The sequence below is a fragment of the Silurus aristotelis genome (genome assembly GCF_946808225.1).
Source record: "Silurus aristotelis genome assembly, chromosome: 1".
Taxonomy (NCBI): Eukaryota; Metazoa; Chordata; class Actinopteri; order Siluriformes; family Siluridae; genus Silurus; species Silurus aristotelis.
The window spans coordinates 16,329,867-16,342,917 of NC_139574.1; the positions used below are offsets into that span (position 1 = coordinate 16,329,867).

The 13,051-nt window shown below is 38.8% G+C and overlaps 1 protein-coding gene across 1 annotated transcript in view; it reads right to left on the reverse strand.

Moving 5' to 3' along the window:
* Positions 1-13,051, reverse strand: part of rspo2 (R-spondin 2) — a 47,872-nt gene that overhangs the window by 25,920 nt on the left and 8,901 nt on the right. The window lies entirely within an intron of this gene.

A 13,051-nucleotide genomic window follows, 5' to 3' on the forward strand; every position in this document is an offset into this window, starting at 1 on the left:
CTGAAACAGGGAATTAATTCTGCTCTTGTCGTATTTACAGTAAAAACCACTTTAAACAAGAACATTGCTCTGATTCGGTTCTGAACTTGACTCCTGAATGCAGTGGAAGCCAAAACAGCAGTGACTACAAGCCAGAATTCGAAGACAAAGAAGCCAGTAATAACTAGACTGTTCCTCCTACTGTAACTTCTTAGTGTCCAGTTTACAGGAAAATGTCATCGGGTGCACACAATAGCTGCAAACAAGAGACAGCGCTATTGATTGGAGCCAAGTTTTAAATATCACGCGCCAAGATAGAGTAACAGGCTCATCTGAACTCTGTGTACCACAATGCTGTAGAAAATATTGCATTGTGGTAGAAGGAGCAGAAGGAGCCCTTGTGTATCTCTGAGCAATTTTTTTGTTTAAATGTGTGACGGGTTAGTTTTAATAACTGCATGATGTTTGTTGCAAACCTCATTGAATTAATCAAAACCAAATGTTCATTTATTAATAAAATCATTCATTATTATATTGCATTGTAAAATGTGCTGCCTATAAAATGCTGTCAGAAACTAGAAGATCAGGGCTAATCCTACTGGAGGCCACTCATCTATATAAGTCTTAGATTTATAGAGAGTTTTATTTACATAATATTGAATTTATGTACTTGATAGATAGATCACTTTATTCATAATTTTTTTTTTTTATGATGACATTAAGTTTAATTTGACGCTGATGGATGACAAGCCTACTAATCAAATTCTATGCTATGTGATTTATTTTAATTCAGTTCAGTTTATAGACACTGAATAAAATCTGTATCGACCCCTGTTTGAGTGTTTGTACCTCCATGCATACAATCTGTATCTTTCTGCCATCCATACCCCATATCTATTGCTTTGCTTTCGGGGGAAAAAAAAAATTAAAGATTTATAGGAATCAAAATTCAACCGTGTAATGTAAAACCATCCATACTATCAAACTATCAGCATGCCTTGTGGCTTTTTCCAGGCATGCGATGTATATACTGCATTTGATATACTGTTTTACAATGTAAATAGTGCATCACGTTCTGTCATTACATATTTTGTTAGGATAAAAAACACTGTTTCAGTGTTTGCCTCCTGGAAAGCTAAACCTAAACAAGTATCAAAGCTGGCATTCCGTCTTAAATATGGCTGATACTGACATCAAAGTCATTTTTACAGAAGGTCGTTTTCAGGTTATTCCAACGATAACACAACAATTCAATGTCAAATTTCTGTTTAGCTGAGTTTCATATTCAGCACTTACAATATGTGATGAGATTGGATAAGTAGGCGCATTTTTATGCGACCACATTGCGCGTTCGTACGCAGGCGTATGGTATACAGTTTTGATGTGTTTACAGTAACCTGACATTTGTGCGCTCTCCTCCCCCACCAGCGTACACACTGATTGCTTTTGTAGCATGGAGGATTGAGGAAATTTGGCCTGCAAGTATAAAAAGCAGACAGTCATTGGAGCGTTCAATCAGTTAGGTAGTCGGTGGGTGGTATTGCAAACTGTTTCTTTCTTTCCTCATCGTTTGCCCATTTCTACTTCATCCAACCAGCAGCTCGGTCATCCATTTCAACAACACCTATTAGAAGTTAAGAAATAATTCGTAGCTGTTTCGGCAACGATCACATTAATGGCGCTTCCTTCAAACGCTCGATTGCTGTTAGCATGACTTTATCGACCTTTATTGTGTTTTGTGAGGATTTGTTTTGCTTGCTGCATTGTGTAACTTCCGAGCACATGCTCTCAACACACTAAGCTTTTACACATGGAAAACTCAAAAGCCAAGGGTTTTCAGCTGATGGCTGAAGAAATTAGCTTACCCTATGATGAGATTTTATGAGCAAGGACACATCTTTGCTCTGGATCAAACCACAGGTATGTCAAATAGGAGACTGAGATTCAGTGCATTTCAGGCAGGGGTGTCCAACTGCTGTCCTCGAGGAACCAGGGCCTCCACGTTTTATGGAAATTTTTCTCACCACCAATTGATTTATACCTGAGGCTTTAATAACTGTAGTCGGAGTCTCCTATCCTACCTAATATTTTCAACATTTGCTCAAGGGGCTCACTTTTAAGCTCTAAACCAGAAATTAGAACTAGCTTCCAATATCACTTTAGAACAACAGCCCTTTCATATCCAGCACCAAGCAGTGACCTAAAGCAGAAACAACTAATTGAGCCTATATACCATCTAATTTACACTCCACACTCCTTCTAAACACATTCAGGTTGAACTTCGGATAATTGGTGTAGATTACATTAACTGACTTTTAGTGGCTTAGAAGCTTCCACTCATAAAGACATCAGCCTTCACCGTTCACACGCTATGCTGCATTCAAGATCTGAGCGCAACAATCTGCACTTTATACATAAACAGCTTCTCTGCCAGTTTTAAGTCACAGCCGAATGCTAGAGATCAAAGTGCATTGGTTTCTAGAAATACCAGGCTCTGTGTAAATTGCATGGATAAAGCTAATTCGGCGGTAAGGAGATGCTACAGGACAAAGCATGAGCGTGTTTAGATGTTACTTCTTTCCTTTCAGTTAATGATATCCCGAGCATAATGAAAATGTAAAAAATTCATAAAAAGATACAAAAGGGGAAGAAATACGGAAAAATCAAGGACCAAGTGATATGTTACTCGTTAAAATTATTGTATATTTTTTATATTTTATACAAATAATACACTTTTTTGTTAAATTGATTAAATTAAATAAATGGCAAAATTAAATAAAATAGTTTACATTTGTTTGACCCTATTGGGTAATACAGATGTGCGTGCGTGCGTGTGTGTGTGTGGTTTTATTATTTCAAGTCAAGTCAACAGACATTGTCTCAAAGCAGCTTTACACAAATCAACAGTTAAGGTGAACGGTGTGCATTTATCCCTGATGAGCAGCCATGGCGACTGTGGCAAGGAAAAACTCCCTTAGATGTAATGAGGAAGAAACCTCGAGAGGAACCAGACTCAAAAGGGGAACCCATCCTCATTTGGGTGACATCAAGAGTTTGATCATAAATCTTTCAACAATACAGAACACTGGAGAGTGAGAACTAATTGTTTATCACTTTCTGACCAATTCTGACCAAACATTTTCATACTGTCAAGATCTATGGTTAAAAAATAGTAAGGAGTTCAACATGACTTCAAAATGTCTATGCATTAAAAAAAATTTGACAAGTACTGTTTTTCCATTATCAGTCTGACATTGTTAAAAAGGGAAACCAAAACTATTGATCAGCCAAAACATCACGTCACTGCTCAGTGTCAGTCTGGAACGAGCCCATGACAGAAAAGATAAAGTGTCTGGACAAACTGATTAAAGGTAAATGTCTGGATATGTTTGGACAGAAACACTATGATCGTTATTCTTTTGAAGATGTTATTTTATTCAAAGCCATGTTTTGATTTCTTTCCCATATTCATTCAATCTTTCTCTCTGGTTTTAAAATGTATAACTTCTGTCACACAGGCATTACTTATTTTCCTTTCATAACTAACAATAGTGTGCCTCAACCCAGAAGCCGTCACCGCACAGGAACACCGGGCTAAAACATTAATCCTGACAAGCGGAGCAATGCTTTTGGTCTGCCTGCCGCGACACGATGAGAAATGAAATCCCATTTGCAAGGCGAGGGGGTAAAATATCCTTCCAAATTAATTCTATATTAGTGTCACTCTGCCCAGCTGCAGTGGTGATAATGTGGTTCCTTAAGGTAAGACTTTCTTCTTCATTTATGCAAATTCAAAAGCCCATGGCGCGAGGCATGACGCCATATTTCGCGTGTGCTACGTTTATTCAGCCAGACGAGGCAGGTTTTGAACTGTGATCAAGAGCAATTAGGACACAAGTAAAATCCAGCTGAATACTGCTAGATTTCAGGTACATTTAACGAATGGTAAACAACCGTGACGGCTCTAGGCCTGAGTAGTCCTCCTCTATTTTGTCACGTTTTCCATCAGAGATACACGTACACACACGAACCTCCAACACCCATGCTACTTCTCACATCATCTCTCGCTATTTTCCATCACATCGTACCGTACAATGAGTAATTTAAAGCACTTTCCGAACCATTAAAAGAACTGCAACTTTGATTGCAATAGAAAGTAAGTTGCCCACATCACTAAGGGTAATTTTGTGTTCATCCAATTAGTAAAAGTTGTGTAAAAGACAGATGTGAGGCGTCATTAGAGCAAGCTGGTGAAGAGTCCCCCACAACTACTATAGCCACCAAAAAAAAAAAAAAATTTGCAGTGTTCTACTAACAACCTGATACACCACGCTTACCTTTCTTATCTAGGTTATATTTATACAGGTTGATCCATTTTCAAATAAATAAAATCAGTTTAAAAATCAAATCCAGAAAGGCTTCCATTCCAAGGAATGCTAATTACTAATATAAGCTGGTGATGCATGCATGACGATCTAAACTTTAAATGTGCACCTGCTGATTAGCAAAACAAACAAACAAACAAACTGACATCCTTGCAGTCATGCAAAGCAATATTTTTGACATAAACAGCCAGACCATTGGGTAAACCTCAGCCCTCAGAAAATAAACCCAAGCCTTCTTATGAGGTCTCTGTTCTGTGGTGAAAATGAAGTTTGCCAACAGAACCATGCACTTGTAATATGACGTCCTTAAAGCCCTTGGGTAATGCACTTTGGGTAAAAGCAAGAGTATTAAAACTATTAAATAGTGCACCACAGGAAAAATTCACTTCAGCTGCTCTGACTTTGAGAGCTATCAAGTTCACAGCATCTATGCTAATTGTCTAAGATAAATAAAAAAAAAATACAGACAAATGTATGAGGCTACAACGATTTCTAGCCTTGCAATTAATGCTCTGACTTTGAGAGCTATCAAGTTCACAGCATCTATGCTAATTGTCTAAGATAAAAAAATAAAAATACAGACAAATGTATGAGGCTACAACGATTTCTAGCCTTTAATTAATTTAATTTAATTAATTTTTTCCAGAATGTCCGCAAAGTGCACACAGACCCGCCGACAGTTACATGTGCTCCCACACGGTGAAGAACGGAACACAGAAAATAAACCACCTACATGCATTACACATGACTTTACTCACTGTACATGTACAAGTCTCTCTTTGCTTAATGAAAAATGTAATGAAACAGGGCACTTATGGATTAGGTGATATGGTACTTTTTGTTCCAGAAATGCATTTCTGTTTCAGTTTATCAACAAATATGTTGGCTCTAATTTTAAAGTTCTTTACAGCTGGAAATAGTCAGGATTTGGAAATTCACGCTTTTTTCCCTCAAATTTAGTTTAACAGTTCACACTATATGCATATGTTTACAATTTAGTGCAATCTTAGTGCTTATAATGCTTCAACTGCATGTGCCTGAATGCATGCTTTGTATTTTGCCTTATTATTAGCTTAACTGAAGAAGTTCCTTTGCTGCAGGCTTAGCATGCATGCCAGACATTGGTACATTTTGTAAAGTAAATCTCCGTGCTCAAACATTGGATTTGATATATAAATGTATATGGTAAGAGTCAGGAGTCAGGAGCTTGCATTAACATCCTACAGTCTAAAAGTAAGACAAAAAGTAGTGAATACTGCTGCTTCTAAAATTGCTTCCCTAGTACCTGCTCTTTTCAGCTAGCTAGATTCAGTTGGTTGATACTTTTAATCTCAACCTCATGGGCTTGGGCACCATGTTGGGTGCTGACACTAGACAGCAGCAGTATAGATATAGATTTTTGTAGATGTAGAGGATTGCATTAAAGTGATAACATCAACTGTGTGGAAGATCCTGTTATGTAAATCGACCTAGCAGTGGCATGATGGCACTAGTCACGGATTTGGATAATTCATATCTTTTTTTTCTCACTGTAAAAATTCACAGAATCAAAATGCTTTCCTTTGAGTCAGGTTTATCTCAAGGTTTCTTCATTTCCTTACAGTGGGTTTCCAGGGGGACAAACATTTTTTATGTAATATATATGAAAATTTGCTTGGTGACAATGCTCATTGTTAACAGAACTGGACAAATGAAATGAAATTAAACATCACATCTCTTAGCCATCCTTCCAACTACAGTAAATACTGCTAGACTACTCAGAAACAGTGAATAGTGAAAAACGGCACAAAAACAAAGCAACAGATTTTCTCAATTAACACCTGATATCCCGAGGCTCATTATATTATGAGCGTTAACTTTTCCAAACACAACAAAAAACACGGAAGGTCAGAGCATGCTTTTGGGTATGTACTGAACCAGCAGTGGGGCTGCTTGATCTCTAGTTATTCTCTTCAGACACGCAAAAAAACAGCCCAAAATGATGCACACAGGTGCTCAAAACATCCTGGAACAGCAGGCAGTGCAATCAGCAATTCGTCATGAGAGCCGCTCTCTCTGGAGGAGCGTGCCCGAGTGTTCACTGACATGTGTTTTAGGTTTCTGTCCTTTAGAAGAAGATTTAGACCTTAACGTCTCCTGGACTCCACAGGGCACCTTCACTAAATAACTGAGCTAGATAATGATGTGAAAATTAAAGAGGGGAAATAATATTTTGCTTTTCTATTTAAAAAAAAGTAAAATTTTACTTTAAAATATTTTCCATAGACACTGTAATTTTTTATTCCATTGAAAATGTCGACCACCTGAGGCTATATCCCGGTAAGTCCTAGTGAGGTAAATAGTTTTGGGTCTCAGGGTGGGGTGACAAACTAATCATCAGTATCTATAAGATCCTGTATGCAAAGGAGGGAAATTGCCTCCAAGTGTGTTATGCTTACTTGTGATGTAGCATGAGCAGAAATTTTAAAAGCTGGCTTCATGTGTCTCAGAGAAAGCATGTGACACTCTACACTTCATTTTATCATGCAATAGATGAGAGTAGTTTAGTTGGTGAGAATTGGCAGCTGACCAAATTGGTAGAGCAAAGATTTTCTACCCTAATAAGGTTGAAATAATGTTCTTTTTTGGTGTAAATTTTTTGTTTTAATCAACTAAAACAAGCTTTATACAACCCCAGCAGAGATCCTCATTATAAAAGGAAACAGACATAAAACACAAAGAAAGGATCAGGAACAAATGACAAGAGAAAAAGGGAAGCAAAATCAGAATAAGATAAGAGAGCAGTTCATCGGTGGGAAGTGGAATGGATCTAATTAGCACACCTGTTGGTCATTCATTGCACATAAATCTCACACCTCATTTTCACTGCTGTAGCTGGATGCACTCATTCACTCACTCACATGTGCTATTCTTCAAAAAATGGCTTTGGGGTTTTTTGCTCTGAGAGGTGCAGTTACACAGCCACACATCAAAGAAAACGTCCTCTAATTTTATCACCCAACTTTAAAACCTCCTGTCTGCTATTTCTGTACATACCTCTGCACCCACCTGATCAAATAATACTCCAACCAAAACACCCAAACCCTCACGCAAATACAGAAAATACACTGAGATAAAGCAGAGGTACACAGGTTTCAGGTTTGAACATCCCTGAATTATTACATAACCGTTTCAGATGCTTATTTGTTGCCAGTTTACATTACATGCATACAACGCAGATGACTACATATTGCGTACATGTCATGTTTAATATATAAAATCTAATATTATAAAATGTTATTAAGAATCCATACAAATTTACAACAGATGTTACTTTATTCCATCACAATTTGCTGACTACTGTGCCTTGCACCTCCAGGGTTTAGGGTTTGAATCCTTTGCCCTGTGTATGTGGAGTGTGCATGTTCTCCTAGCACTAAGTCAAAATGTATGTGTTATAGGCTACTTGACATTTCCAAATCGTTTGTTGTGTGTGTGTGTGTGTGTTTGTGAATTGAGTTCCATAAGATGCCTGCAACCATAGCGAATAAAATCTATAAAAATGATTAAATAATTTAATGAGATATTCTGAATACCAGCCACTGCATTACACTGCTGATACATTCTGATGTCCACCCAAAATGCACAGGCATGCCGCACTTATTATTTTAACTGTACAGATCATGCACTGATTTTATTTAGAGCATTTCCTCAATTTATTCCTGGTTATGCTGCTGAGCTTGACAGCCATAGAAATGCTCCTCTGAGACCTTAAGCTTTTAATGTCACATTTGCCATCATAGAAAATGCAAATCCTGCTGCCTGGTTATATATCCTTAATTCTCTAATGAAACCCCTCTCCTTCTTACACCACAGCTTTGCTCAACTCCATTCACAAAGTTCAGATCGGAAAAAAGTTCACAGGGTCAATAGTGTGGAACACCACAGGGGTGCCTACACAAAGTCACGCATAAAACCTCACATATGGTCCTGGCCACTTGGAAAACACTTCAAAAGCCTGATGCCAAAGATGAAAACTCAAACATCAAACATCATTACTAGAGACTCATTGCACCTTACAGGCACTCCACAGAGAGCCCTGAGGAAACACAGAAGTGATGGGGAACAAAACCCTTGTATTGCAAATTATTACGTGTTGATGAATCAATTAATTGAGGATATTTCAATTTGGGATCATATCAACAGCATGTGAGTGTGATTGGGAATGGGAGGAGGCAAGATAATGGCATTTTAAGCCTTCGATATTTAAACATTACAAATCATTAATCCTAAAATACCCTGTTTTATGTCTGTGTTAAAAAAAGAGTTGCGCTATAATTCTTGCTGATGGTATCCAAAGTCTGCAACCTAGTGAACCAGTGTTTATTTATTTATTGATAGAAACCCTTCGCTCTGGATAAGGGCGTCTGCTTAATGCCATAAATGTAAAATTTAAATCTATTCAAATATACGGTACTCACTAGCATGCAAAATGGTTACATTAAATGTCATTGCAAATATTAAATAGTAAAAATAGTAAGCTTGATCATCCGTCTCCATACTACTCTGTCCTCTACATCTGACTCTTTCACACCAACTACCTGCATGTCTTCCCTCACCACATCCATAAACCTCCTCCTTGGCCTTCCTCTTTTCCTCCTTCCTGGTGGCTCCATCCTCAGCATTCTTTTACCGATATACCCCATGTCTCTCCTCTGTCCAAAGCGTCTCAATCAGCCCCCCCTCACCTTCTCTCCAAAACGTCCTACATGCGATGTCCCTCTAATGCACTTATTTTTAATCCTGTCTATCCTCGTCACTCCCAATGAGAATCTCAACATCTTCAGCTCTGCTACCTCTAGGTCCACCTCCTGTCTTTTCCTCAATGCCACTGTGTCTAAACCATTCAGCTTTTTGTGATGTCTGTGTTGAACAATTTGAATATTGAGAAAAGAGTTTAGATAATCTAGTAGGTAGACCTTAAAGTTTGTACTGGTGTTGCTGCAAAGAAAGCAAACACAGTTGAATCATAAATCATGCTGAGGAAAGAAGCAGAATTTGATTTAAAGCATGCATTTGTCCATCAAGCAAAAGTCGGATTATAGCATCTCCCAGGAGCACTGTTTGAGGCGAAACCAATGAATGGGACACAGGTCACTCACATGGCATATATTCCCTCAAATGGATAATTCCGTTTAGACAATCTACTTGCAAGATGTTTTTTGTAAAGTGGAGGAAAACTTTAAAACCTGAAGAAAACCCAATTGGACATATGACACCCTGTTGAACATGGCAATACCTTCAAATCGTATAATTCACCATTGAAAACCAATTCATTTTCCTTCACTATAAGATGTTTACAAAACATTTTGCACAGAAACAGATGTGGACTTCCCAACTTACTTGTCCACAGCACTATGAGAGATAAAGTAAATGCTGGTGAACACTGATAAAGAGTGTTGCTCAATGTTTCAGAGAAAAAGTTGTTGAAATTCAGCAGTACAAGCTACTGCTGTCCAACAACGGTTCCAAAACTATAAGAGGACACAAAGCGAAAAAAAATAAATAAATCAAGCACTAACAGATGTTAGATATTTTCCTCTAAGAACGTAAGTGGTCGAGTGTAGACGTGATCCCATTCATGAACATCATAGTTCACTGCATTTCTAACTGCTTGCTCAAGTCTCATTGTCCTCAAACTGTATTTATCCCAGACAACCACACTGCAGTCTTGCTGAGAGCCTGAAAAAATGTGCTTGTGGAGTGGTTGCTCAAGGAAGCAAAGTTGTTATGCATAAGAATAGACAACGGCGCAAACATTGTGGCTGCTGTAAGGAGCTTAGGTTGGCCGTGGCTAAATTGCTTTGGCCATAACCTGCGTCCAGCGGTTACCGGCATTGCTGCCAGTGATAGTCAGCACCTAGCCCGAGCTTCGGGTCTTTGCAAAAGCCTCGTCAGCATTTTCTCCCAAAGAAGAGAAAGCCATACAGAGTGCAGGAGGAGATCCATAGACTGAAGCACAGAATTATTCTCCTATTTATTTAGATGTAAACATGATATAAATGTACAAAATTATTCTTTACCTGGTGGGGTGGTGGTGGGGGGGTGGTCATACTGATGATACTGTACAATACAATAATGATTTAGTGGTATTATAATCATGCGCACTTCCCACCAGCGCAAAAGCACTAGCGCATTTGAACCCCCACTGATCCCCAATCCCATCTGAGCACAGCTGGAAATGTGGTCACAGATTTTATTTTTTTATTTGCGAGTTTCCTGTTTTCTCTTCCAAGCGAGTTACTTTAGTTACCAAATTTCAAGGTAAATCAAAGTTGAACAAAAGCTCCAAGCCTTTATTCCGCTTTTACTTTGCAACACTTTTTGCTATTAAAAAAGCATGTGCAATTTTTGATTTTTTAATGCAGCTAATTATTGCTGTGTATACACCAACATTAACCTCACTATCCAAAGGAAAACTGTTTCTTGGTACTTTTATATTGTTTAAATAAAAGCTGCGGTAGGGGGTCTGGGGTATGAAAAGCATCTTTAGTCGTTGGGATCAGTCAAATGTCCCCACAGGGGTTAAAACAGAGACTATCAGAGATACTGTTATAAAATGATCATTTGTTTTTAAAATAATCTTAAAAATGGGATGAACATCAAATGATAGTGTTGCTGTTTCCTGTGCATGTGGATAGTAATAAGGTTGCATACCTACACATCTCTGACAGTATCATTATGAACTCAGATTTCCGAAGCCTTTCATTACAGGTAAAGACACGCCATACATCTCGCAAGTCAATGCATACTCTTTTTGGGCAGGTGCGTTTCATATCTCCTGTTCCTCATCTTCCTTTTACAATAGTAATGCTCCTCACTTTTACACACAACTTTTATTCAGCTAATGACTCTATTTCAGCATGAACTGCTCTCACAGGTGACATTTGCTTGGTCTTGGTGGCTATTATGTGTGGCCAGGCAATGACATTACCAAAGCCATTGGAGTGTAAACGTAAACTACACGTGACCTTTGCGTGTGCGCACCATTTCCTTGCCACCCCTGCCGGTGACAGCTGTTTACGCTAAAGAAGACTCCTGCTCCTGAGGCCTGGCTCTGCTCCAAATAAAATAACACTGAGCTGAAGGAAAAGTCAGCCAACATGTAATACAAGTGAATAACTAAGAGAGGGGAAAAAAAACAAGAATCTGAAAAATGTTGGTGGATATTTTTCTCCGCCCCACACATTTTCTTTACCATGCTCTTTACCGCAGACTGGTCCCTGCTGTGCAACATGGTTACCAAGAGAGAGCATGGAGGGATAAAAAGAGTGCCCAAATCCCAATATTTTTAAAGGGACCACAACTGAGGCTGTGCAGCAAAGTATTTAGAAGCAGAAGAATAAAATTCTCAACAAAATTATGAACAAAGGAGCAAACTGACAATCAAATAAAACATTCTAAATTGCTCTTTAGTGTGGCCAGCTCCTTGGTTTGATTTTGAGTTTTGGTTAATTTTTGTGAGGAGTTTCTCATTCTCCTTAGGGTTCCCTGGTTTTCTCACATGTCCCAAAACAGTGTTAGGTCAGTTGGCTACACTAAATGGCCCCTAAGTGTGAATGTGTGCCCTCTGATAAATGAGCATCATGTTCTCAGGATATGCAATCCTGACCAGTATAAAGAGGTTACTGAAGATGAATGAATGAACAAAATTACACAGGCAACACCATCAATATCAACCACATCCACAGCAAGTCGATCCGGTTTCTACAGAGCCTCAGACAGCCTTGTGAATCATTTCTGTGTCAGCTATACAACTAATTGTGTGTTTTATTTCCATAGCCATAACCTTGTCATTACCTGTTGCTACTGTGAGACAATTCTTTTTTTTTTTTTTGCAAGTCAAGAAAACATGGAATTCCTTTTGCTAATTGTGTGTGATTGGGCCTAATACATACAGACAAACAAACTGATAACAAGTACACTGTCAACACTTCACTACCAATGGGAGAGTATCTCCAGTAAGAGACCCATAAAGAGCTCATCCATATGTGAGCAACATGCTTAATCTTCAGACAGTGTGTACGGGAGAGTAAGAGAGTGAATGAGAAGACAAGGAATAGAGAGAAAGGAGAGACAATGAGCTCAGCACCACAACTCTTTAATGACTTCCATGCCTGGCTCTGATTGAAACCACACCAGTGCTTCTTAGTTCTACAGGCAGGGGCCAAGCCAGGCACTCCTCTATTCTTCTGCACTCTCCTTTTCTCAACTCTTGATGCATCTGTTTGGCCTTGCAGGACTAAACAGGGCAATTGCTACAAAAGAGTTATGGAAGGGCAAAAAGTCAAAACCAGACCCCAGCTCCATCCGCATTCTCTGCACAATCACAACCACATGCCATGAGTTCCTCGATTTTAACTGACCAGCCCACGTCCAGCAAATAGCAAAAATAAAAGGCGTGTGGAGTAAAGGTTTGATGTGGAGAACAAGCTTCATTAGAGGTCCCATAACATAAAGTGGAAGCGCTCCTGTCCATCTGTTGGATAATGGAAGACTGGGGAGGAGTGATATGAGGATCATACTGCCCTGGTGTTGTTGAAGTGATTCGTAAAAGCATGCTTGTAAATGTCAATCAGAACTGGACGCAGGTCCCTCATGGCCAGATCTGTCTGGTCGGCGAGGCTTGGGTTTTGGCACAGCCTCAC